The sequence below is a fragment of the Passer domesticus genome, chromosome 11 (assembly GCF_036417665.1).
Source record: "Passer domesticus isolate bPasDom1 chromosome 11, bPasDom1.hap1, whole genome shotgun sequence".
NCBI classification, from domain to species: Eukaryota; Metazoa; Chordata; class Aves; order Passeriformes; family Passeridae; genus Passer; species Passer domesticus.
In genome coordinates this window covers 18,066,506-18,091,040 of record NC_087484.1, presented here as the reverse complement: position 1 = coordinate 18,091,040, position 24,535 = coordinate 18,066,506, and the positions used below count along the sequence as shown (strand labels likewise).

At 39.1% G+C, this 24,535-nt stretch overlaps 1 long non-coding RNA gene across 1 annotated transcript in view; it reads left to right on the top strand.

Moving 5' to 3' along the window:
• Nucleotides 1-24,535, top strand: part of LOC135278999 (uncharacterized) — a 238,335-nt gene that overhangs the window by 98,968 nt on the left and 114,832 nt on the right. The window contains exon 9 of the long non-coding RNA XR_010346368.1: nucleotides 22,750-22,840. This is a non-coding gene — a long non-coding RNA (uncharacterized LOC135278999). The remainder of the gene's footprint in view (nucleotides 1-22,749; nucleotides 22,841-24,535) is intronic.

The following is a 24,535-nucleotide window of genomic DNA, read 5'->3' as shown; positions in this document are numbered from 1 at the left end:
AATGAGAAATGCTTTAAAGTGGTATGAAAAAGATTAATGTAGTTTCAAAAATTTGTTTCCTCCTCTTGGCAGGCAAATCATTCGATTTTTAGGCAATGCATTTATTTGAGTATTTGTTAAGAGGGAATTTGTATAAAGAAAAAATAGGCAGGCGGGAAAGGTAAGAAAAAATCTTTGAACCTGATTAAAAGAAACAATTTTTTGCAAAAGCCTTTATGTGCTGTAGTGGAAGAGCCCACTCACCCTGAGGGGAAGAGGCAGCCCTGTAACCCAGCTGTGATGCTGCTGCTCTGTTTTATTTGACATCTCTCTCTTTCTCCATTACATCTGTTAATTAACAGAGCTTTACTGTGTATTATCACCACAACATGCTGGTTGCTCCCAAATAAAAGAAGCAGACCTCTGACCCTATAGATAAGAAGAGTAATGCTGAAGTTAATGCTCTGAACATAAAATTTCTGGAGATGTGTTTTTGGACCCCTGGCTGCAGGTCAGAGTCAGTGTGAGGAGGGCTTGGAAGAAAACTGCTGGGTGTAGTTATCTAAACAATGCAATCTCTGTCCAGAAGGTGCAAACCCAAACCAGAGAGGGACATGATATCAATAAAACACTCTCCTTCTTGTGCAATTCTTTTACATGTTATGGAATATTTTCCTGGAAGAGTGATGTCCCCCTTAATTTTGCTGTAAAACCTTATCCTTGTGGCCTTCACCAAATGCAGAATCTCAGAGAAGGGATGATAGTAGTAAATGTGATATATTTGATTAATTTTTTTTACAAATTTACTTTTTCACTGCTGCATATGAAATAACAGTAAAACACATGCTTGTTTCCTGTATCTGGAATGCCACATAACTAATCTGTGTGGAAAAAAACCCAAAATAACGTTTTAAGAGTATTTTCAAAATACTCTTTTATTTGCAATACTTTTGGTAATGTTTATAGGGAACATGGGTATTGAGAAACACTATTGAAATTCTGTGAGAATTCACTTGTTGGCATCTCCACAAAAACATCTCAGCAAGAGCAACAAAATCCCCACTGTGAGAGTCCATTGGGCAACATATGATAGACAATACCACCAGTAGAGACCAGTTTTATGTTACATCGAGCCTGAAGTCAACAGAACAGTACTAGAATGGGCCAACAACTGCATTCTGCTACTCTGCCAGAATCATTATAGTGACAGCTGTAATTCAACGACAGAAGATTTCACGTACCCTTAGCTATTTCCACATTGTGTAACTGCTGCCAGCACAAAATGCTGTAGGCTTAGGGCTGGACCTCTCTTCTTAGCCACATTCAGTCCTTATTTGTTAAATTAGGAAAAATTGGTCAGTGATAAACTGGAGATGCTGCTCAACTTACTATTGCACCAAGAGTCTAAAATAGTCCTATACACATAGTAGGATACTAGTTTAAGTACAGATTATGATTTTTCTGGAAAAATGTTTGTGTATATTCAGAAAACCCCCTGATTTTCCTGTTTTAATTATGTATAATATACATTTTTTGCAACATCAGTTGCTAAAAACTACTATAATTATTGGTAATATTTGATTTGGCACTGCATTTAAGGCTGAAGTGCCAATAAGAAAACTTCTGGTTTTCTAAATGGAGAAAGGCAGGTTGGGATCATGAATAAGGCTAGAACAGGACTAGAACTCAGATCTTTAGCATTCAAAGCCCTGAGTGTGACACAACCATCTTTAATTTCACTTCTTTTGGTTCTTAAGATTCTGAACTTTTGGAGGAAATGGCTCTTTCTACTCCACCAGGTACAGCAAAGCCCGTGGTAATTTTCTAGATGCTATGTTAGAACTGGAGTCAAAGGCAAATATTAAAGTTAGTAAAAAAGCAGTGATTGGCACAAAGAGAGTTGATGTCAGGTGATTGCTAGGAGTTTGGATTTTTACCTGTGATTTTCCTCAAGATTTCCTGTTCACAGTCTGAGCAGAGAGCTTTGGAAGGCACAGCAATGAGAACCTCAGTGACTTTTTTTATTTGGGTGTCTAGAATACTGGAAAGTATTCTAGTGTTTGTCAAAGCAACTTCTGTGGCGGTATCAAAGCAGGCTGATCATTTCACAAGTGTGCAGGTGAATTTTATGATGGTGTTTATTTATTTATTAATTTAAATTAGAAAACTTTTACACTTTTTTCCCCGCCTGTCCCATTGATGCAAATTTGCCTCTCTGACACAGAGAAGTATTAGAATGTCTGACATTGGAATGTCTGACAGCAACACAAGAAAGAGGCGGCAGATCATGTGGTAGGAGAAGTGGCTTTCATCTCTGAGGCAAGGGGATGTATTTAGTTAACTAAATTCCTTCAGGTCCAACTCAAAAGTCTAAATGTCCTGTCCATCAATGTGAGCTAGTGGTGTGAAGGCTGCAAAGTGCTCCTTTTACATGCAGATCAAACATACCCTTGTTCAGAGCAATCTGGACTTTTTTGCCTTTTCATTTCCCCCTAGACATAGATTAAACATATCTGGTGCTACAGTTTTACTTTTTTTCCTAAGAATATTATTGGATCAACATATATATTTTTGCCTACTACAAAGAAAATGTAAATTTTCTGCCACAGAAATGATTTTTGGTTTATAATTTTGCAAGCTCACCAAGAAATATGCATGCTTGTGGGTACATACCATAAATGCACCTAGAAAATGTAGGCAAAATATTTACTGCTCATGTAGAAATGCTTCACATACCTCTTAATAAAACAAAAGCGTTTTTCAATTTGCTCTGTGACACCATGCAGATGTGGGAGTTCATAATAATGCAGAATCAAAAAAGGAACCACCTGATGTAGTAAAGAATATGCTAGACTATATGTATTGAGGCAGAGACCACTCAGAGGAGGTAAAGGATTTGAAGCTTGACCATGAATATTTCACCCATGTAGTCCATTACCATCTCTTTGCAGTGTTACATGTGTCTTTTAATCATCTATGATTGTGTGGAATTTACATTCTGGGGCTTCCTCCAGGACCAGCTGGGGTTCCTGAGTTCTGCTCACAGTGCAGGGGGTGCAGGGCTCAGGTGAGGTCCCTGTGAAGCTGTGCTGCCTGCAGGGTTTGCTGTGTGCTGCTGTCACTCCCACCTGCCATTCCCGAGGTCTTTCCCCGGGTCCTTCAGTGGCTCTGTTGTCGATGTGCTGTGCAGAGGTCTCTCCAGGGTTAATGAAAATTTAACTTATTAGCAGTAAGTTATAGAGGTATTATTTCTTTAATTATTCATATGGTGTTAATTGAATTTGGTATCGGTTATGTTTGTGCTGTTTTGATTTTGGCCATTAAGGAGGCTGGTCATTAAGTATTTTAGTAATTTCTCTGCAAAATACCTGCTTTCCTTTCAATGGATGTTTTCAGTGTAGGATGCTGTGAAACTGCTCCCTTTAAAGGATAATGTTTTCCATTTACTGAGAGTATTTTTCCCAACTCTTTTTTAGGAAAGTAGTTTTGTGTTATTGCTGAGGTTTATGCATAGTCTGGGCACAAACTTCCTTGTCTTAGAAGGAAATCTAAATGGAACCAGGATCTGGGGTGCAATAATATTTCTGAGACTGTAAACCATAGCCCTGTAACAAAATTGAGGTTACTACCAGGCCATGACAGCTTGGAAAAGCCTCAGAGCTGAGCCCTGTAAGCCAACAGAATAAAGCCTTGAACCTGCTGAGCAGCATTAGAGGTGCTGGACTGAGTAACCTTGTCTGAAGAGTGGTGAAGTACACTTAGGAGAAATGTTGTCAGACACACACATGGTGCCTGCATGATCTCATAAATGCTCTGAGAACCCTGAAGTGATACATTTCATTTACATTTTCTTTCACTGTCCTGTAATGAAAATTCCTGTGTTAAAAATTCTTTAGCTTGCACTAGAGGAAAGAGATGCTTTATTATAGAGAAGAGTTAATTCACTTTGTTTTTAACATCTCTTGCTATGAAATATTAATTCTAATATTGAAGTCCCTTTGCTATAACAAAAGATTACTGTCAATGTAAAAAAGAAAAGTTTAATTGGAAAAGAGAATGCAGTTGGTGAAATCTCAGTCATTTAAGTTAAATTTTATATCATGATGGGGGTAGACTGTCTTAGATCTTGTAAAGATTGATGTGTGGTAAGTAGTAGAATGAAGTTTTAGAAGAACAAATGAAACCACTTTTAACTGAAAGGTGAGGAAATCAACTGGCTTTTGGTTAACACCATCATGTCACATAATAAACAAAGAAGTAAACCAACATTTTCAAAAGAAAAGTTTGAAAATTACTCATTTGGAAGTATCAAAGGGAAGCTACACTGAGCTGTGTGCAGTTGATGCTACAAAACTTGATCCTTCATCTTCTCAGAGCCTTATGGCTCTGCTGTGGGTGGGAGCTCTCCATCAGAGCCAGGCACAAATTGTTTGTGCACCACAACCCTCATTACTGTTCTTTGTAATCTCTTGTGTCGGGAAGAGCAGGTATGAAAAGGATCTGTCCCTTACTTTGCATTCTTCAGACAGCTGAGATCAAAGAAGTGAAGTCAGCTACGTGGTAAAAAAGACCAATTCTCCAGTGGCAGGGCACATGGGAGTGGTTCAAAGCTGCACCAGGAGAGGTTTACACTCAGCCTTAGGAAATGTTTCTTTACTGCCAGAGAGGTAAAATTCTGGAAAAGACTTTCTGGAGAGGGGGTGAGTGCTCCAAACCTGTCAGTTTAGGAGGTATTTGTACAATGCTCTCACTAAAAAGCTCTGTCTTGGTCAACCCTGAACTGGCCAGGCAACTGGACAAATGATCCCTTCCAGCTGATAGAGTGTGTCCTGGTCTTTCCAAACCAGTGAATGTGGCTAAAGCAGAAGGGTGTAGCCTTCTCTGTGTGCAATTTCACTCAGCTTATTCCTGGAACTGCGCCTGAGGCTGTGTGGGCTTCATGCAGCAGCCTGTCAGCGCTGTGGGTATCCCTGCTGGAATGAGGAATTTCCCAGCATTAATGCTACCTGGGAGTGTGCTCTTGGTGAACTATTACCCCATTGCCCCTGCAGTAATTTTCTGCTTCATGAAGTGTTTCTGAATGGCATCACAGCAGGTGTATATTTGCTGCCCTTGTGTTGGAATGTCTCAGGGTGGGGTTGCTGAGATGTGGGCAGCTATTAGTGCCCTCCCTGAGAGCTCCTCAGAGCTGTTCCTCTCATTTCTGGGGACAGTTGCTGTGTTAGGAAGTGCTTCCTCTGTCCAAGCAGAACGCTCAGACTGCATCCAAAAATCTGGAACAGAGGGGTGTGGAACAGTTGAAAAATCTTGCTAAGTCTACCTGATCAGTATTACTGCTTTTATAGATAGATGTACTTATGCTTTTATAATTTCTGGTCTTTGTACTGGTTTTGCCAGTGGCCAGATTGCTGGTCCTGATTAGGAAGCATCTCTTTGTGCTAAAGTTGTTAAATTTGCAAATGATTAGAGTGAATGTCTTTGGGAAATGTACAGTCTTGTGTTTCAAAAATTATAGACTACATATGGCAACAACTGGCAATAGATTCAGAACTTTAATAAATCCAAGCCACACAAACCTTGCAACTAATGAGAACTGCTCTCATGAGATACCATTACACTGCTTCCTTCAAAATACACTGCTTCTCCCAACATGATAAGTCATGCATTTGCTGCACTTTCATTGAAACTGTTCCCAGGTGGGTTTAGTACAGTATCCCAGCTAATCATAAAGGCGTTAAGCCTCATTCTCCTCTGACTGTGTCGCAATAAAAACCCAAGAGTAACTCCACCCAAAGCAAAGGGATTACACAGATAAAAATTTTTGTGAAGAGGAAATGGAAGTAAAATATTGATGTAAATATACCTTGTCTGGGATAGCACTCAGACTGTAACTAAATAAGGAGCCACTGCCTTGGATATACAGCCACATCAGGAGATGTGACTGTCTGGCTTTGGCTGGATCATACACAGCTGAGAGCAGAGAAATGCTAAAAACTCTTACACTGAAAAATTAAAAGCAAACAAAGATGTTTAGGCATATGTGTTCTATCAAAATGTAGTTAGAAAATTTTTTCTCAATTAAGCCAAAGCTAAACAGTTTGTGTGACACTTTCAGATAGGAAAAATACCATTTCTGCTGGGCACAATAAAATTTAGATGAATGAAAGGCTGGATTTAATTGATCCTTTGTCTTCCATATGTGCCTAAAGTAAGACATGATGAAATCTTTTGGTAATTCCTTCTAGCCATGAAAATGTTTCTCTGGGTTTCTTCCTGGAGAGAGATCAGAAAACAGTTGTTTCACAGGAATAACGATTTCATATTGGACCACACAGTAAACTGGGATTAAAGAAAAAAAATTCGAACATGTAGCCTATTTTGTATTTCCATGTAAAAACATCAGACTCCTTCTTATGGGGGAGGTGTCAATTGGACATTTTGCTGCTGTTGGGATGGATAGAGCCTTGTCCATTTGGACACTGAATATACATTTGCACAAACCTTTCCAATGATTTGGTCACATTTTACAAGTAAAAAGAATGATGAGCAGAAATATTTTTGGCTGAAATTTCTGAGGTTTTTTCTAGATGGTGTCTTGTTATGGTTATTGTCTTTTGGGTTCTTGGGGGCTATGAAAATTTCTTATTATATCCGAAGAGGTATAGATAAAACTACCATTCAAGTTCACTTGCTGCTGCTGAAAAAGAGGAGCTGTATCTGGGCAGAGGCTAAAGTGACTTCATTCCCCTAGTGGATCTCTCTCTCCCCTTTTTATTTTAATTCCTGTTGGTTTAGATATACAAGTAGTGACTTCAAACCCTGGCCTTGAGGAAAAGAGCAAAGAACATGTTATAAATGGGCAAGAATAGATAGTGTTGTTAGAAACAGTTTCATGCCTGCTTCCTCATGTCCCTAAACGTGTTTTTGTACGTGTTAAAATGTGGGATTGGACAGTGTCATTTTCCAGCATCTATAGTCTCATATTGCCAGTAAAAAAAAACAAAACAAAAAGACCCCCAACCAACACCAAAAAAAAACTTGACACAAAAGCCCTGCAAAAAACCCACATACAAACAAAAAGGAAAACAACAAAAAACCCAAACCCCCAAATCCTGTTCATTTTAGTCTTTTTGTAGTTATCATTTGTGATGTTGAAATTCAGGCTTGTACCATTTTCTCTTCATTCTATAAGAGAAAATTAAAGGCTCAGGTATTCTCCAGTCTCATGATTTGCAAAGATTACTGCAATAAAGATGACATTCATTGCATGCATAATTCAGCAACGTCTTTGACACAACTTCCTGCTCCATGAATCACCTCCAGTTTTGCCTGGTTTAGTCATTATTCACCAAACAGTTCTCCCTCAGAATCAGTAGCTCAGTTGTGAACAGTTTTTGAGTTTGCCATTTCTGAGGTTCAGGCTCTTTTGGTTGCACACACCACACAGTGCAAATCTCCTTTTGGGCAGGATTGTGGTAGTGTTTCAAGAACCACATCTGGGGCATAATTCTTATTTTTACAAATAACAAGCTAAATAACAAGCTAATAAGATATTTGGAAGTGTTGTTGAGCACTGATTAATCATTATAATTCTGTTGTTGCTGGGAAAACTTCTTTGCTGCAAGGGCCAAGGAAAATTGAGTAAATGAGTGCATTCATAATGAGAATGAATAAATATAAAAGATTTTTCAGCACTGGAACAGATTTCATTGGTGGCAAATCTCTTATTAAAAATTGACATATTTTCTGGCACTGCTTGTTTACTCATAAAAACCCCTAACATTGAAAGTAGCTGGAACTCTTAATCATGTTCTGAAATGATTTTACCTAGAAAACCAATGAGGAAACCAAGAATAGAACTCTTGGTTTGGGGGCTGTGTTTCACAGGGGCCTATAAGATGCCATACCTCAATCAAGGAGTGATGTATAGTGCCCTACTTCATTACTTGAGTCTTTGCAAAATTTACCTCTGTCTGCCTGAGTCCAAGTTCAGGTTCATCCTCCCTTTATGGCAGAAAGACAATGACTTTGGCCTCTTCCATCTTGTTGGTGAGTTCAGAGTCCTGTTAATGTTTTCTAAGTTATGCCCTGTGTTTTCTAAGTTAATTTCCTAAACATTTCTCAGAAGTGGTACTGTTTAAATTCTGAATGACTTCTGCTTTTATTTATTTTTTCCCCAAGTTAATTGAAAACATTTTATATTTTAATTTCACCAAGCACAAAATAAAATTAAATATATCTCTGCATTGAGTTCTGATGCTGCATTTGCTCCACATTCTGCTCCCTCTGACTTGAGCTAACCAACCAGTTGTTGGCTTTGAGCCAGAGCTTTTCTGATAGATAACCAGCATCCACTCTCCCTGCCCCTGTCTCTAGCTAGTCTGCAGCGTGAGTATGTGTCTGAATTGCCAAACACACATAAATCATGTCTTAAGGCCATGTTTATTACTAGCTCCTGCTTCCTTAGGACGTGTATCATCAATCAGTGTTTGTGAGCCCGTGTCCCTGTCATCCCCAGGACTGCTGCAGGCAGGGAACGAGGAGCCTGCACTTGGAAAGGCAGAGGGTAAAGCCAGGAAGGAGAACTGGGACAGATTCTGCTGATGGAGTGCAAAGAAACTGAAGCAAGTAACAGGAGCGTTGTCAGATCAATGATGTCCTTGCAGTTTTCCCACTCTCCATCTGTGAAAGGTATTGCACTTGAAACCAGCCCGAGGCAGAGCGGCAGCGCTGCTGAGGAAGCAGCTGTGCTAATGGCACCGTGCATTTCTGTGCTCTGTCCCTGGTGAGCTCACTGGGAATTCCCAAATTCCCTGCCGCTCCTGCGAGAGCCCTGCTTTCCCCCTGCTAGTGAGAGGCTGCTTTAACCTTGGGCAGGTGATAAGCAGAGAGTGAATGTCAGGTGCACAGCTACTCGTTAAATTGCCCAAGGGCCCATGAGAAATTCCTTTCTCCTGTTGTATCTCGGCAGGGTGGGGAAGCATTCATTTTGCAGAGGTGCCTGGCAGGACAAGTCTCATTCCTAGAGCCATGCAGAACACAGGTGGGAGTGGTAACTGCCTGTGTCTCATTCCCTCAGCGCTCACTCCATTTCCCCAAATTGAATAGGTTCGTTGAAACAAGGGAAATACTGTTTGCCTTTTGGAAATGTTCTTGTGTGGATAGAGCTGCAGAGAGTTCTTCTCAGTCTGCTCTTGTATCACCTCAGGCTATGTTCTGTCAGATATTAGTAAGTCTAAAGAAATTTGGGCTGAGTCAGTGTTATGATAAGAGACAGTAAAAGAAAATTCTTATGGGAAGAAATATAGGTGATTTTGAGGCATTTTCACTGAATCAGTTTTCATTCACTCCTCCTTACACTGAAGCTGACTAGCACCTTTGCTGTTAATTATTAATAAGGCATAAAATCAATCTACAACGTTGGAATAGTTTTCAATTAATATTTTATTTAATTTCCAATTAATTTGTTATCCCTGTTTTCTCTTCAGTTACCACGAATTGTCTGTTAAACCCTGATTGTAGTTGTTTTAGCAAAACATGAAGTATTACCATTATATTGCATGAATACTCTGGGAAATTCAGAACAATTAGCTTTGGCTAGGAGAAGTACCAAAAGACTTGGAAAATCTTGGTTGACATATACCCAGTCATGGATACATGTCTGGATCTTGGTCTTCTTGTATCCAGTTGAATTCTTACCCCAAGGAGAAATCCTGCTCTGATATTACAGAACTAGGTAGAGAAATCTGAGATTTTTCTTTTAGGTCCTGTTCCCAATCAAGAAGTATATGCAATATTTTCAAGGTATTTTGATTCTTGTCTTGATGATCCTTTCCAGAGCCCAGGAGTGAATGAAAATGAATTAAAAAACCTGAACTCTGTTAATTGGACAAATGACAGTTTTCAAAGCTGATTTAAGCCTTGGGAAGAGAGTTAATTTTCATTGCTATGGTTTCCTTTTTCTGTTTTGTGGCCTCCCTTCCTTTTTTAAAATTTATATACAAGAGGTGGTTTTAGCTTTTTTATCATAAATAACAGGATGATGTTGATTCAGCTGCCATGTATTTTGATAGATGAATTCCTTAGTGTACATCAAAGTGTTTAGGGCCATCTCTAGTGTCAAAAAAAGTACTTATGGAGGCATCACTGGGAGTGATGAGTAATGGGCATAGAATTGTTTGAATAATGACTTCTTGCTTCCTGACCCTCCTAGCATCCACATTTTAGGCATGATAAGAGGTGTCTGAAGTCTCAATATAAGAGAGTCTTTTGGCTGACGTTTCCCTCAAAGCTTCTTCTACTTTGAGTGCATTTTTCTGACTGCATTCAACACGAAAAGAGAAACTGTGTAAGGTTTGATGTCACATCTTATTTAGTGTCAGTTCAGAAATTCAGAGAAGGAATTCTGTACATGCAGAGGTTTTAATACCTAGTTCCTATTGATAATAAAACAACTAAGGTAAAAGAAAATTTATATTGAGCATGAATGTCAAACTGAAACAAAAGGTGAAAATCCTCATTTTTGCATAAACTCTGCTGGGAAGTTAGTAGTATCTTACTTGTTTTTGAAATTGCCATGAAGTATGTGTTGCTAAATAGGATGGGTTCATTTTGGGGTCCATTAATTTTAGCCAATAAAAATTTGGCTCAGGAGAAGATGAAGGAAATAGCTTGGAAAAAATAGGAACTATGAGCAATCTGTCACTTGTTCTTTCATATTAGCTTTGCATAGTCTGCATAGGAAAGTTAAAGCTAAGGAACATTTTGTTTTAATTGGGTGAAAATCTTTAGCATTTAGATGAATTGGTCTTTGTAAAATAATACAATATGTCTTTTAATGTGTTTAAGGGAAATAGTTTAAAGCTATTAAATTGATTCAGTAATTCAGAATTAAGTAATTTTGAAACTGTGTCAGGGACTCTGGATTTTTTATTTTTCTTTACATGCAGAGAGGCTTATGCCAGCAGAAATGGACTTTATTTTCCTATCAGACTATCACACTGGCAACTGAAACTCAGAGACAACACCTGACAACACTCAGGTGTATTAAAGTCTGAGTTTTACCATCAGAATTAAAGAATGTTTATGTGGACAGAAATGCTGGAAGACCTCTTCATTCTGGCTGTGCCTTATACGTGTGAGTAAAGGCAATTTTCCTTTGTAAGGCCTCCCACTTACTTCATACATAACTCACTAAATTGCAGTTAACGTTTTTTGGGTTTTGTTTTCTTCTGGAGAGGAAAACGAAGATTTGCAGTCTGAAAACATACTCTTTTTTCGTATTGCAAGCAAGGCTTCTCACTGCAGAGGAGGGATATTGCTGTCTCAGTGGTTCCTGAAATTCATCAGTGTAGCAGGATGAGGAGTGGCAGTCCTTGCTCAGAGTGCTGGCAGTTTAGTCCAGGATGTTCTTGCATCATCAGCCAAAGTGCACTTGTGCACCTCTTCCCCCTGAGTTCAGAGCCCTGCAGCTGAAATCCTCTGGCAGCTCCATTAGCACAGGATTGTGAGAGTAGCATTGTGCTGGGCCTGGACTAACAAAACCCACACAAAGTCCAGGCAGCATCAGTTCAGGCCCAGTGACATTCCAGCACTCCTTTGGGGTGGAGGCAGCTTATGACACTCGTGGCAGGGCTGACCACACTTACCCAGAGGTCAGGGGAAGAAACTGCCCATTTCTCTTTGCCACTGCCCTGGCAAACCAGCCCATCTTGCACCTCATGTGGGAACCCAGCAAGAGCTCAATTTACTTTCCTGTTTTAGGCAGTGGGAAATGGATGTGTTTGTGGGTGAATGGGAAATGGAGAGTAAAAAATTAGTATTTTCAAACTCTGTTTTTGCTAATAAATGTGCAAGTTTGTTGCCACTCTGAAGCTGCATGGAAAGATTGAAGTAAATGTTGTAGATAGTGTTTACATTTTCTTTAAAGTGAGATTCCCATTCCTCATGTCAAGGTTATCTTTGTGATAGCCTTTGAAGGAGTCAGAGCACTTACCAATGGATGGATGGTCACCAGTTTGACAGTCTCTGCATTGATCCTACTCTTGCATGAAAATGGCTTTATCAAGCCTATAATTAGAAATGAAATAGTCTTAAATGGTTTCCACACAGCTTGACTTTCAAAGAGGTTCCAGTTTCACATAACTTCATATAAACAGAGAATCAGAAGATATAACCAGATACCACAGTTCCTGCTTACTAATTGCCATAAAGCAGAGCCATCTGCTTTATACAAAGTCTAGGTCAAATAATCCTTCTCAACTGTGACCTTTGGGGCTCCGTGGAACTCGTTCTTGATTAAATAAAACCTTCTTAGGAAGTTATTGGGAAACGTGGTGCAGATTCAGTCTGAGCAGAGAATGTAACTGATTGGATTTCTATATAATCTTAAGCAGATAGTTCTGAGTCAGTCTATCTTTTGAACTTTTTTTTTCTTAACCACATTAATCTTTCATAAAAATTCAAGTTACAAGTGAATTATTTCAATTTTTAAAGTGATTCCTCATAAAAGTTAAATTAGATGACAAATGAATGATTTAGACACAAATTCTTGACAGTTAAAGTGAAGTTTCATCTGTCTAAACCAAGCTGAGAACTTGGGCTGGGGAAGTGAGGGGCATCCTCCATTATATGCAGTTGCCTGACCTTGTTTGGGGGCATGTGCACAGCACAACATGAACAGAGAAATATAAAGAAGCAGGTCAACAAATACAGTAGAATACTTGTAATTCCTCACATCTATTTCATTATGACCAAAACTCTTATCATGGATGCCTTCAAATGTGTGCCTTTTCCCTTATATGTTTTATTTAAATATTTTATTCATTTTATGAAAATAGTTTCTGTGATTTAATAATGAGTTCTTTTGCTTTGGTTTTCTTTTGGCATTTGTGACTATTATTTTTGGCTGTCTATCTTTGGCCAAGCAATTTCCAATTATTCACTGCCAGATTCAAAATAGGAGTACTATTGCCAAAGTAAAGAATACATTATTTTGCAGTCACACAGATCTTTCCAGCTGAGGATCACAACATATTTTGTAACCACTAATGAATTTATCCACTTACCACCCACCAAACATTCACATTGATGCCTTAGGGATGAGAAGGTAAAGTGTGGAGTGGAGCAGGATGAGATCTGCCCTTTCCAGGGGCCTGGAGCAAGTTAGCACTGTGGGGAGGCACCAGAATGCAGCACACAGTGGAAATGGGTTTTTCCATCTGAATTGAGAGCATGGTCTCGCAATCCAGACAATTCCACACAGGCTGGAGTTTCTCTGCCTGGTCCATGATATCCTGCTGCTACAGCAAACAAAGAAAAGCTGTATTGGAACTTTTTGCTCACAGAAAATGTGTCCATACACGGGGTGTTGCACGAATGGAATAGATTAATGTTTTGAGAGTAAGTGTATTCTGAATCTTGGTAGCTCCCTTCTGATTTTGTGGAAGATCCAGGGAGGAAGTCAGTCAGGGAGAAGACCCAGTTATCCTGACTGGTGAAACTTCATCATTGTCCTGCTGCTTCTCCCAGCAGCTGGGGTGGCCAGAAGTCCTCATGCTGGCTGGGGTCTGCAGAACCACTTTGCATTCTCAGCAAAATGCTGTGAAGGACTGCGGTGGAGGAAAGTTTTTTACTGAATTGGGTGATCCCTTATGTCTAAGGACTACTGACTTCTAAATTTAACCCATTTCTGTAAATGTCCCTCCAGCATCAGGATCATAACCCTGAACATTCCCCCCAGGCTGTGTCATTTTCACACCTGTTAGGACTGTGCTGCCACGTCAGCCAAGCTCTGCACTCCACATTTCTCGTGGTGTTCATTCAAGTAATGGTCATTTCTTTTCCTTCTGCAGTGGATGAGGGGTGCCCTCCAAACCCTGAAGGGATATTGTTTTAGGAATGTGTTAGTCAGGTTCTAGGTTGTGTTACTCATTTGTAATCCAGCCTAAAGATGTGATAGAGTCTACCTTTTTTTGCTCTCAATTGCTGCAGGGGCTGATATGGCTGGTGATAAAATTGTCTTTTCTTGGCTGCTAAATTAAATGTTCTTCATTGCTGTACATTTTTTCAAATTGCCAGGGAGACAGTTTTTGCTATGGGAATCACTTCACTTACACCTGATCAATTTATGTAAAATTTAGGACATTAAATGCAGAATTTTGCTGGATTGGACTGTCTGTAATTTTATTAAAGAAAGAGGCATCTTAAATTTGATATCTAATGTATTCTGTGAGCAGAGCAGCAGTTGGGGGCAAACAGAGGCTGTTTGCCTTGAAATTCAAAGTGCAGTAGCTCAAAGACAACCATCTGTATGCATTTAGGGAACATGAAATTACCTGGATGCCTGGATATTTTTTTGTAATTATCTCAGAAAAGAATTATGATATAGCATGGATAATTCTCTAGCTCTTTCATTTTCACTTTGATAAAATGCACTAAAAATCTGTTGCCTATTTTCTTCCTTGCTGGGATTAAAAAATCCCACAAAGAAACAAAATAGCATTATTTGAAAGATCTGATTGGAAAGCATGTGTGTGTTTTAAAGATTGCACATTTTAAAAACAAACAAGGGAGGGCTGAAATTTACTACAACAGCTTCACTGAAAATTATGCCATCGCTCATATCAGAAGCAGAAAAAAATCACAGCAACATTTGGAAGAGGCAGCAGTGCCAGAGCATGATTTTAACTATTTTGGGAAAGCAGCTGCTTCTCTCTGACATGGACTTAAAATGTAGGATATTCTGTAAGGTGGATTGGCTCTTTCAGATCATTCCCTACAGCAACTTTTTCATGGGAACATTGACTAGCATTGTTTTTTGGGAGAAGCATTTATTTTGAGCTAAAGAGAAATCTTTCTCCTATGAAGTCACACAATTGCTAAATAGCAGTTGACTTTAACCCCTGAATGCTTATTTCCAAATACTCAGTATAGAATGGCAAGAATAGCATAGGAACATGACCTTATTTTATATTGATTTTTTGATTTTGTGTAACTAAAGAGATGCAGAAGACTGAATTGGCAGTGCAAACCAGTGCCAAACAGTCACTGCTGCTTTAAAAAGCTCCCTTTAGTTACAGAGAAGCTGAACAGAATGTCACCAGATTACTATCTGCAAATTCCAGAAATAGGAAAATTGGATAAGCCCTGGTTATTGGACATTCCTCATTTCTCTTGGCTTAATGTTTGTTCTGGCAACTGCAAATGATAGGGATGATCTTCCCCCATCCCTCCTGGATCTGAGAGTCACAGGAATCACAGCTGGCTTCAGCACAGACCCCTGCATTAGAACTTTCTGTGCTTGACAGGCTGTATTAGGCAGCATGAGAGTAATATGCTTGCTTTATTTGATTTTGCATTTGATTGATTGCTTTTAATAGAATTTATTTTCTTTCTTGTGGTTTATCTGTATTTCTTGCTGATGGCAGCAATATCAATCTATACCTCTTGTCATCTATGGCTGGTCTCTATAATTTTCAAAATAATTTTTGAATGAAGGCAGATTGCTGCATCTTGTTTAGGTTGGACACTATATCAGTTTTTGATTTCTAGCAACACTGGAGAATATGATAAAATATTGTAGCTGGTTCAGACTACAGTTGCAGACAGAAGGCTTCAGAGTCTTTGTGATTTACTCTGTGTTTTATGATGTGACAGGATAATGTTGTAAAGATTTCTGGCGTTTTGTTTCACAATATTTTTCCAGTGGCAAGTGTTAAGTATTTTTTCTCTAATGGACAAGTTCCATCTTCATATCCCTTTTCCTTGTTTTCTCTTGGCCCCTCTTCCCCATTTCTGTTGAGAATCAGGGTCACCGGTCCCAGATATAATTCTGACTGCAAGATTCCTATCCATAATGGCAAATCTGAGTGCATCCATTAGTGTTTCAATCAGTCTGATTTCTTACTTATTTTGGCAATATTCTTTGACTTCCTGTCTAGCCAGAATAGCAGTTTTTGGAGGTTTTTAAGTGGTGTTCTTGAAGAGTCCAAAGATATTGTCCTGAATGGCTTTGTGATGTCATTGGTTGGACTCCAGGCAGGAGCTGATTTTCTGTACCTCAGAAATTCTGCACATCAGTGCAAGGTGGGTGCTGCAGGGTGCTCACCTACAGGAGGTACTAGAAAAGGAGTTCTGAACCTCCTGACCAGGCTGGACAGGGTAAGAGAATTTCCCCCTGAATACTGAGGGATCATTGCAGAAATATTCAAAACTCAGTGAAATAAGTATGAAAGATATATCCTGTAGAACAAAACAGGCTGGCTAAGAGGCTCATTGGAGCTGTGGAGGTTGAACTGTAGCCATGGCTTCTTCAAAAGTTACTTTACCATGATAATATATGTGCATGTGTCTTTGCCTGCTATTGGCAGAAGGAAGAATTAAAAATCTATCTGTAAGCACTGGGATTTGTGATGGAAAGTATTCAAATCCAAGCTGCATAGCTTCTTCCATTGTTAAGATCTCACTGTTATGATCATGTTTAGATCTCAGAGCCTGGTATTCAATGGAGAATTCTGTGGTTGGACCTCAGGTATTTTATTTTCTTAAATAGCTCCAGGATTTTTGACATCATAGTGTTTTTGACATATTTCCTTACTTGAGTTTGACTAGATCAAAAGCATCTTGGATATTTGGTTTGATCTAAATTCCCAGTTGTTCCCATTGCAGGTTAAAAACAGAGTTACATGACAGCAATGCTTATTTCTTTAATCTGGCCTTTTTGTGCTCTTCCAAAGGAATACTGTTGGCATGCCAGGAACACAAGTGGGGTAATCAGTTAATTAAAAACAATGCTGTTCAGGTGGTGAGGCAAATGAGCAAACAATTTCTGCCTCACTGGAAAGGGCTGTTGTCTTGAACATTTCTGAAGAGAGGAAAGAAGGGGAATCCTCTAAACAACAAGTGAGCCTTGGATCAGGCACCCCACAGCAATGCAGAAAACACAGAGCAAGGCTGATGGAGGCAGTGAGTTCAGTGTCCTGTTTTGCACACATGGATTCTATACCTTTAACTGATTCCAACAGTGACTCAGAAAATCATTATTTAACTTAGCAGGGATGCCACATATGTTACTCTATGGGGGATGATAAGAGAAATTTAAAAATCCTATTCATATGGCCTTGTTTTATCACTGAATCCCAGTGAAATTAAGGCACTTACCTGAGATCCATAAATGGATACCATTAACAAAGCACAGAGAACTACCACTTGTCAGTAATCTCTTAAGAACTTTTGTTTGACTTCAAAGTTTGTCTGTTAGCTCTGTGCCAATTCTCCTACCTGTGAAATGCTGCTGCTGGTGCTGTGCAAATGGCTCCTAAGGAGAATTTTTGTTAATAGATTTTGGAGGCTTTTTGGATGTTCATGCTACAGCTTTATTTGTTCTAATTATATCTGACATTTCACAAGCTGCACATTCGTTATTTGATGGGCAAAACATCAAAAATAATTAGGCCAAATGATCACACAAAGCCCAACAGAAAGCTTTTTCAGGGCATGTTAGCTAGTTTTTATTAATAATTGTCCTCATTAACTTTACCAAACTGTCATCTCATTTCCTGCTCATTGTTATGGAACTCCTAAACCCAGGTGAGGATTTGAATTTCCCTGCGAGATGAACAATGTTTACATTTGAAAAAAAAGAATTTTACTTGTTCAAATCAAAGGATTCTTCCTTCCAGCCGCTCTTGTTTCTGATAGGAAGCAGTTTTAGGTTTTCCACGGTGCCAGGAGAGGTCACTCTTTCTCTTTTGTCCTGCCTGGCTCGGGCTCTTGTGTCATTAGGGATCCTCTTTCCTTCTCCAGTAAATTGGCACGTTCCTTGAGCTCCTGTTTGGGTCCTGTCTGACACACACTGCGAGCACTGGAAGGATTAGAACCATTTGCCTGATATCCATATGGAAAGCTCTTAAAGAATTTTTTGGCAAATCAGATTGTATCTCTAGGTTTACATCAACCTTCTGGTATAATTACAACAAAAGCCCAGAATTCTCCTTAGTTCTGTTGCAGAACTATAAATGGAGGTTTTTAAAAGCAGAAACCAGTGAATGTACCACTTAATTGAATGGAATGTTGATATAAATCGGTGTTTAAAATTCATGTATGAGTGAAAGTCTTCTGTGGTGTCCAACACAGGAATAATAATATCAGTAGAAATTGTAAGAATTGTTCAGTTAACTTCAATTTGAACAAACCTAACCAAACCTCAAATCCTCTATAATATCTCATGTCTAAATTTGTTAAGGAAAAGTATTAATGACTGAGTTTTCACTACAGCCAGAACTAGAAAATCTTCATTTTATAGTTCCTGATTAATGATCTGAGCAGGTATAAAAAGGAAAACATATTGATAATTTGGTTAAAATGTTTTTCATCCCTACATAAAATAAAATTTAATGGCTTGGATGAAATAACATCATACCCAGTTCCTCATGCCCCAGTTCAAACCTTATGTGAACCAACATCTCACATTGAAAAAAAGTGTTCAGTTTCCCTGCACCCTTATTTTTTGTTCCCATTTTTTCAATTCTACATCTCCAGTGCCATAGAAGCAGGGGAAAAGCATCACCAGACCACTGTAAAACTGGCCAGTGACCACTGTAAGACTGGCTAGTGACCCAGGATTGATGGTTTCTGCTGGGCTGGCAGGGCCCCCAAACCAGACTGGCTCTTGAGGTTACTGGTTTAATTTTTCAGATGGAGGAAATTTAGAATTGCATCCAAATGGCAGAGTTCTTATTGACACTCAGCAGAATTTATGAGAGGTGACTCTTCCTGATTGTATGTATCTATTATTTTATACATATAGGAAAAAAAGGGCAACAGAACCCAGAAGAAAACATCTCTGTATTAGTGCTGAAATGCTTATTTGGTGCTTTCTTACTTAAATAGGTAGGATTCAAAAATAAATTGAAGATTTATAAAATGTTTTTTGAAGGAATTTGCTACATTTATACTACTTTTCTAGTGGGTATTTTTTCAGGATTTTTTCATAGCTGTTCCTCAATATTGCCAGCTTTTGTGCCATGATGTGTTCTGGGACCAGCTGGATATGCTGGTCCTGAGACCTGCTGGGAGTGCTTGAAGTCACCCACAGGATACTGGTGTGGTGAGCATGTCTAAGCACCTGCCTCTTAGGGTTCTGCTTGATGGAAGAAATTAAGTGAGTATTAAAATGATGGAAAGAAAAAGAGATTGTACAGCATACAGAAAATGTGCACAAATCGTTTGTGAATTTGGATCCTTTGGGGAAAGTTCCTTTTTGTTTTGTTGTTTGCACTCTGAGTGAGGTAAGAGCTGTTTCCTGAAGGGTCTCCAAGATGATGACAGAAATAATAAATAACAAGGCCATTCTCCTCTCCTCCATGCCCCATTCTGTTATCAAGGGGGCAAATTATCAAAAGAAAACCGGAAGTATTCCATCAAACCAAGTTCCTGGCAAGCTGGAGCTGTGGCAAAGCTGCCTCCACCAGAGGTGTGAACAACTGGAACGTGTCCCCTTGAACACGGAAATATCTGCTCCCTACTCAACAGGCAGCTCCTCAGCACAGAATTGCAGTGCCTCTGTGGTTATATCCCTCACTCTCTGTGGGAATATATGTTCAGCTTGAGAGTGAGAATAATTCTGCACAGAGAATGCATGTTTGAGCAGTCATCTGGCTTCTCTGTTACCCCTTTGTTGACTTCTACTTTGCTGCTGTGAGAGACAGAGTCATAGAATATGCTCATTTGGAAGGGACCCCAAGAATCACCAAAATCCACCTCCTGGCCCTGCACAAGGCCATCCCCAAGAGTCACACCATGTGCCTGAGAGCATTGTCCAAATGTTTCTTGGACTCTGTCGGGCTTGGTGCTGTGACCACATTCCTGGGGAGCCTGTTCCAGTGCCCAATCACCTTCTGGGTGAAAAACCTCTTCCTGATATCCAGCCCAAATCTCTCCTGACTCAGCTTTGTGCTGTTTGCTCAGGTCCTGTCACTGGTTAACCAGAGAGAACAGATTGAATAACTGCTTTGTGGCCAGATCTATATATCTATCCAACTCATGTTTCCTGAGACATGCAGGAAAATATTCAGGTTTAAATTAGTAGAAAGCTGTGCACTAAAGAACACTACCAGACAAATGTATGTTTTTCATAAATTTCATTGTATTGTTAAAAAAACCCCACCCTATAATTTCTAGGTAGAATTAATGAAAATATACCACCTATTGTAATGGAGAAACTGTCAGAATATCACACCTTTGCTAATGTAGAAACTGATTTGTAGCCTACCATTAGGAAATTTTTTTCTGAAATCTAACGAAGTCCCTCTGTATTATATTTATTTCTGCATTACTTCAGAAAACCTTGCTAAGAGGGTACTTTCAGTATCGTTTAAACTGATACTATTTTTCCTGCAATACTGAGGACATGTTTGAGGATTGGGGCAGTTAAAAGACCAGGAAGGAGAGGTGTTAACTGAGCTATTTTCTGCTCATTTCAATGTATTTCCTTATGCAATTTGATTTCTTTTTTCCCATAATTTGCTCTTCAATATTAGAACATGTTTCTCATCTTTATGCATATGTAGTATCTTCCAATTTGGGGAGGGGAAAAAGTATATATCTTTATTTTTGTCATGTTTCAAAACATCTGCCCTGTTGTAAGTCATCCAGGCAGTAAATTCCCTTCAAGGAGAAGCCTTACAGTTAGCACATGGCTCTGTGGATTCTCTTTGCTTTTCTTTTAAGGGACATTTTGACCTTCCATGGGTGCAGTTCAGGGAGCAGTTCTTTGCTGCAGGCTCTGGAGTCTGAAGTGTTTCTTCTTTACCTGCCCTCCTTCCCTGGCACTCCCCAGGCCCTGCTGTGGCAGTGCTGCTACCAAAGGGCTCCTGGGCAGGTGCAGATGCTCAGAGCTGTTCTGCAAAGACCTACCCTTGTCCATGTGATTGTTACAAGGGAGCAAGTGTACTGCAGGAAAAGTCAGGCTGACAGGTACAGCAAACCCAATATTGCTCTGTCCTTGTCTGTGGTGTTGCCTCTGGCAACTTCTCTCCTTTGACTGTAGGGAAAATATTGAAATAAACTGGCTAGCCATTCAACTCATCTGTCAGTGGCTCCAAGTTTGCAAAGATGCTAACATGAGCGCTGTGTTTAGATGCATGAGGCAGATTTAAATTAGATTTAAATTCAACAATTAACTTCATTTGAGACTAGATCAAACATACAGAATCCTACAGTGTGTATAGGGATGTAACTGCCCCAGAGTCACACAACCCAGACCTTGTGCCAGCTCTTGGGATAGTCACAAGTGGCAGCTCTTTGGTCTGGATTCTCAGATAGGAACATGATGCAATAGACAGGATTCACACTCATTTACAGCTTAAATAAACCTGATGCAAAACTCATCAAAAAAAGATTTTTTAGTTGAATCAGTTCATTTTTTTCCCTTCTGGTGATGCCTTTTGTCGTTCACACCCTACCCTGCACCTCACAATCAACAAAAATAAAAAATATATAAACCAAACCCTATCAGGTTTATTGCTATTGGAATAAACCCTGAAATACTTTGGGAAGCAAAATCTCCACAAAAAATACCTTCACAAAGAATGCTGGCATAAGGTGACTAAACTCAACTTCCAAATTTAAATGTTTAGTTTTATTTTCCTTTAGTTTGTTTTGCCTTATATTATGGTGCACTACAAAATTTTGGAAAGTTTGGTAATACTGTGATCAAAATGATGGCCCATCCAGGTGCCATTCCTACAGCAATACTACTGTCTGTCAGCTGCAGAAAGAGCCAGCCTTCATTTGGGTTTTGCGTCAATACAAAGTACTGCTACTTTTATAAATGAATACCAAATTTACAAAATCATGGTTCCTCGTGTATTTTTCTCTGCTAACTTTTGAGTTACAAATCAACAAAGAAACCACACCTATCTAGTATGATACAGGTTTTATCATAAGTTGTGAAAACGTTTAAACATCAGCATCTTTATCAACAGGACTAATATTGTACTGCTTTGAAGTTATCTGAAGAGAGAAACTATTTACATGGCAATAGAATAAATGCCTTTAAAAGCTTGGAGTACCTTGAGACTATAGTTCAGAACACTCAGATTCTTAAATAAGACCCCCAGGGATTTAAATAACACTACAACAGGGTGGTCTTTTACAATTTGGTTTCCCTTTTCTTTTGCTTCTCAGAGAATTCCATTTATAGAGTATTTAATTGAGGACGTTTTCTTTACTGCATTTTTCCTTTCCTTTTTTTAAAGGTTTAGAGCTTTCTTCTAAGTGTTTTAACTTGTAATCAAGAAAAGTGTCGGGTCTGTTGCCAATTAGGTAGCTAATGTGAAAATGGATTGAGTCTTGGGAAGGATGGCTGAGTCTTGTGAAACAACAGAACAGTCTGTAAAAGAGGGCTTGGGAACAGAGAGAAGGAGAGGGAGCAACAAGGGAAATTTTTGATGAGAATAAACAGGGAAGAGGAATTTACAAAGAGAGTAGGTATTTGTAACATCAAATAAAGGTTTACTTAGCTATACCAGTTTATTATAAGGAAATAACATTATTCAGAGCTAGGTAGAGGAACTTTTTTTCATTACAAACAAGATCCCAACTTTGCAGGCTGGTTTATGCTGTAGAACCTCTCTCTGTGTTTGTTGAGGAGAGAAAGAGTTCACAACCCTCAGAAGTGCTGCAAACTCCATTGTGGGGCTGCAGCTATGCCAGGGGAGGGAAATCTTCCTCTTGTTTTAATTGTCGTCTTCTTTTTTTTTTGTTCAGGAGAGGGATGCCACTGTGCTGGCACACAGTACCTTTGCATGAGGGCACTCTCCTGAAGTGACAACAGAGGCTGTTTTGTAGAGACTTTAAGGTAGGAGAAAGGTTCCCTGGCATAAACTAATAACAACAATAATAATGTCTAGGGAAAAATCAGACAGGAAATATGTTTTTAGACTCATATGCTGTAGATTTACAATACATTGTGTAAGGGTCATTCTTTCATGTAGAACAAAACACTGTGTCTGCAGTAAACCAGGAAGGAAGTTTGATTTGATTGTGCTGCAGAATGTCAGCAAAAGACTTTGAGCTGTCAGATGTGCTGTTAAATAAATACATGTGAGTTAAATAAATGCATGACAACAACTGACTATGGCAATGCAGGAAACCTTACAGAAGCCTGTCAGTGAACAGGACAACCAAAGCCAGTGTGCTCAGGACTATGTCCCTATGTTTGTGCTACTGTGTGCCTTCAGTAAATCTAATTTACTGCTGCCACTGGACTTTTGCTGCCCAGTTTCATTCTGCTATTCTGTTGTTGTGGGAAAATTGTTTTTCCAATGAATTTACACACTGGTTGTTCTTCACCTCTTCAGTATTTGTTGTCTGATGCAAAAGTACAAGTGAATAGAACAAGGCAGCCTATTGGCTTACATTTGACAATCTTTGTAGAACTCTGTGTTAAAACTTGGGACTTCCTCTGTGTGTGACAGAATTAAAATCCTGTGTGATTTTAAAGTAATGAGAAATGCAGCATCAAGGTCTGTCATATTCACTGTGAGAGCCAGGTGAAAATTGGACACTTTCTCTCTTCAGTGCTCTGCAAAAACTGTGATTTATTTTGTGCTCTCTAAATCTTTCTTTCTCTCTGGACTTCCTTACAAACTAATCGTTTGAACAGAAATAATGTTTGGGATCAAGACAGGCTGTCTTTTTGAAAGGTGTTCTGTATTCAGTTTTTGAGGGTTGGTACAGAATTAGGGATGCATACATGTCTGTGCTTTGGTACAGGTGATCTTTTCTCTCCTCATAGTCTGTGGCTACATGTGATCAGCTCCAAGGATAGATATTTTCCCAGGTTAAATATTCTGTTGGTGAAACAAGGACTGTTGGTCACTGTCTCTTGGGATTCCTTGAGTACCAAAATAAGTTGGCCAGCTAATACAGTCTTTGATTAAAATTCTGTCCTAGAATCTAGAGGTGCTGCTGTGGATATTTAGTTGGTTAGTAGAATGAATACAGATTTTATAAGAAACTCAATCTAAACCCATGTAATAAGTTGGTCATTCCACTTTCCAAATGGAAACATAACTGTGTTCTTCTGGATATTTTTGCTGCATCTGAGCTTTCAATAAAACAAGAACAGAGAGCTTCTGTTCTCTCTCCCCTGTCTGCTCTCAAGAATGGTGACACCATCTTTTCTTGATGGGTATGACAAGGTCAGTAGAAACAATACAGGTAAAATAATCCTGTCTACCATTCACCCCAAACCAAAGAGAAGTCATCATTTTGAGAGCAAAAGAGTTCATGAAGCCTGATGAATTGAATATTTGCACCTCACAGCTGATGCCTCTGCTGTTTGTTGGAATTAAATAGTGTGCTCAAAACTTAGTGAGGAGATGGAAGACTTGAACAGATGCACCAAAAGACAGGCCCAGACACATTTGTGCCCATCCTGTGAGCATGAGTCTTGCTTACCTGAAATCAGAAATGAAATTAAACTCTAGAAGAAAAGGCAGGGGAGCAGAGAAATTACTTCAGTCTTTCTAGCAATATAATAGCAACATAA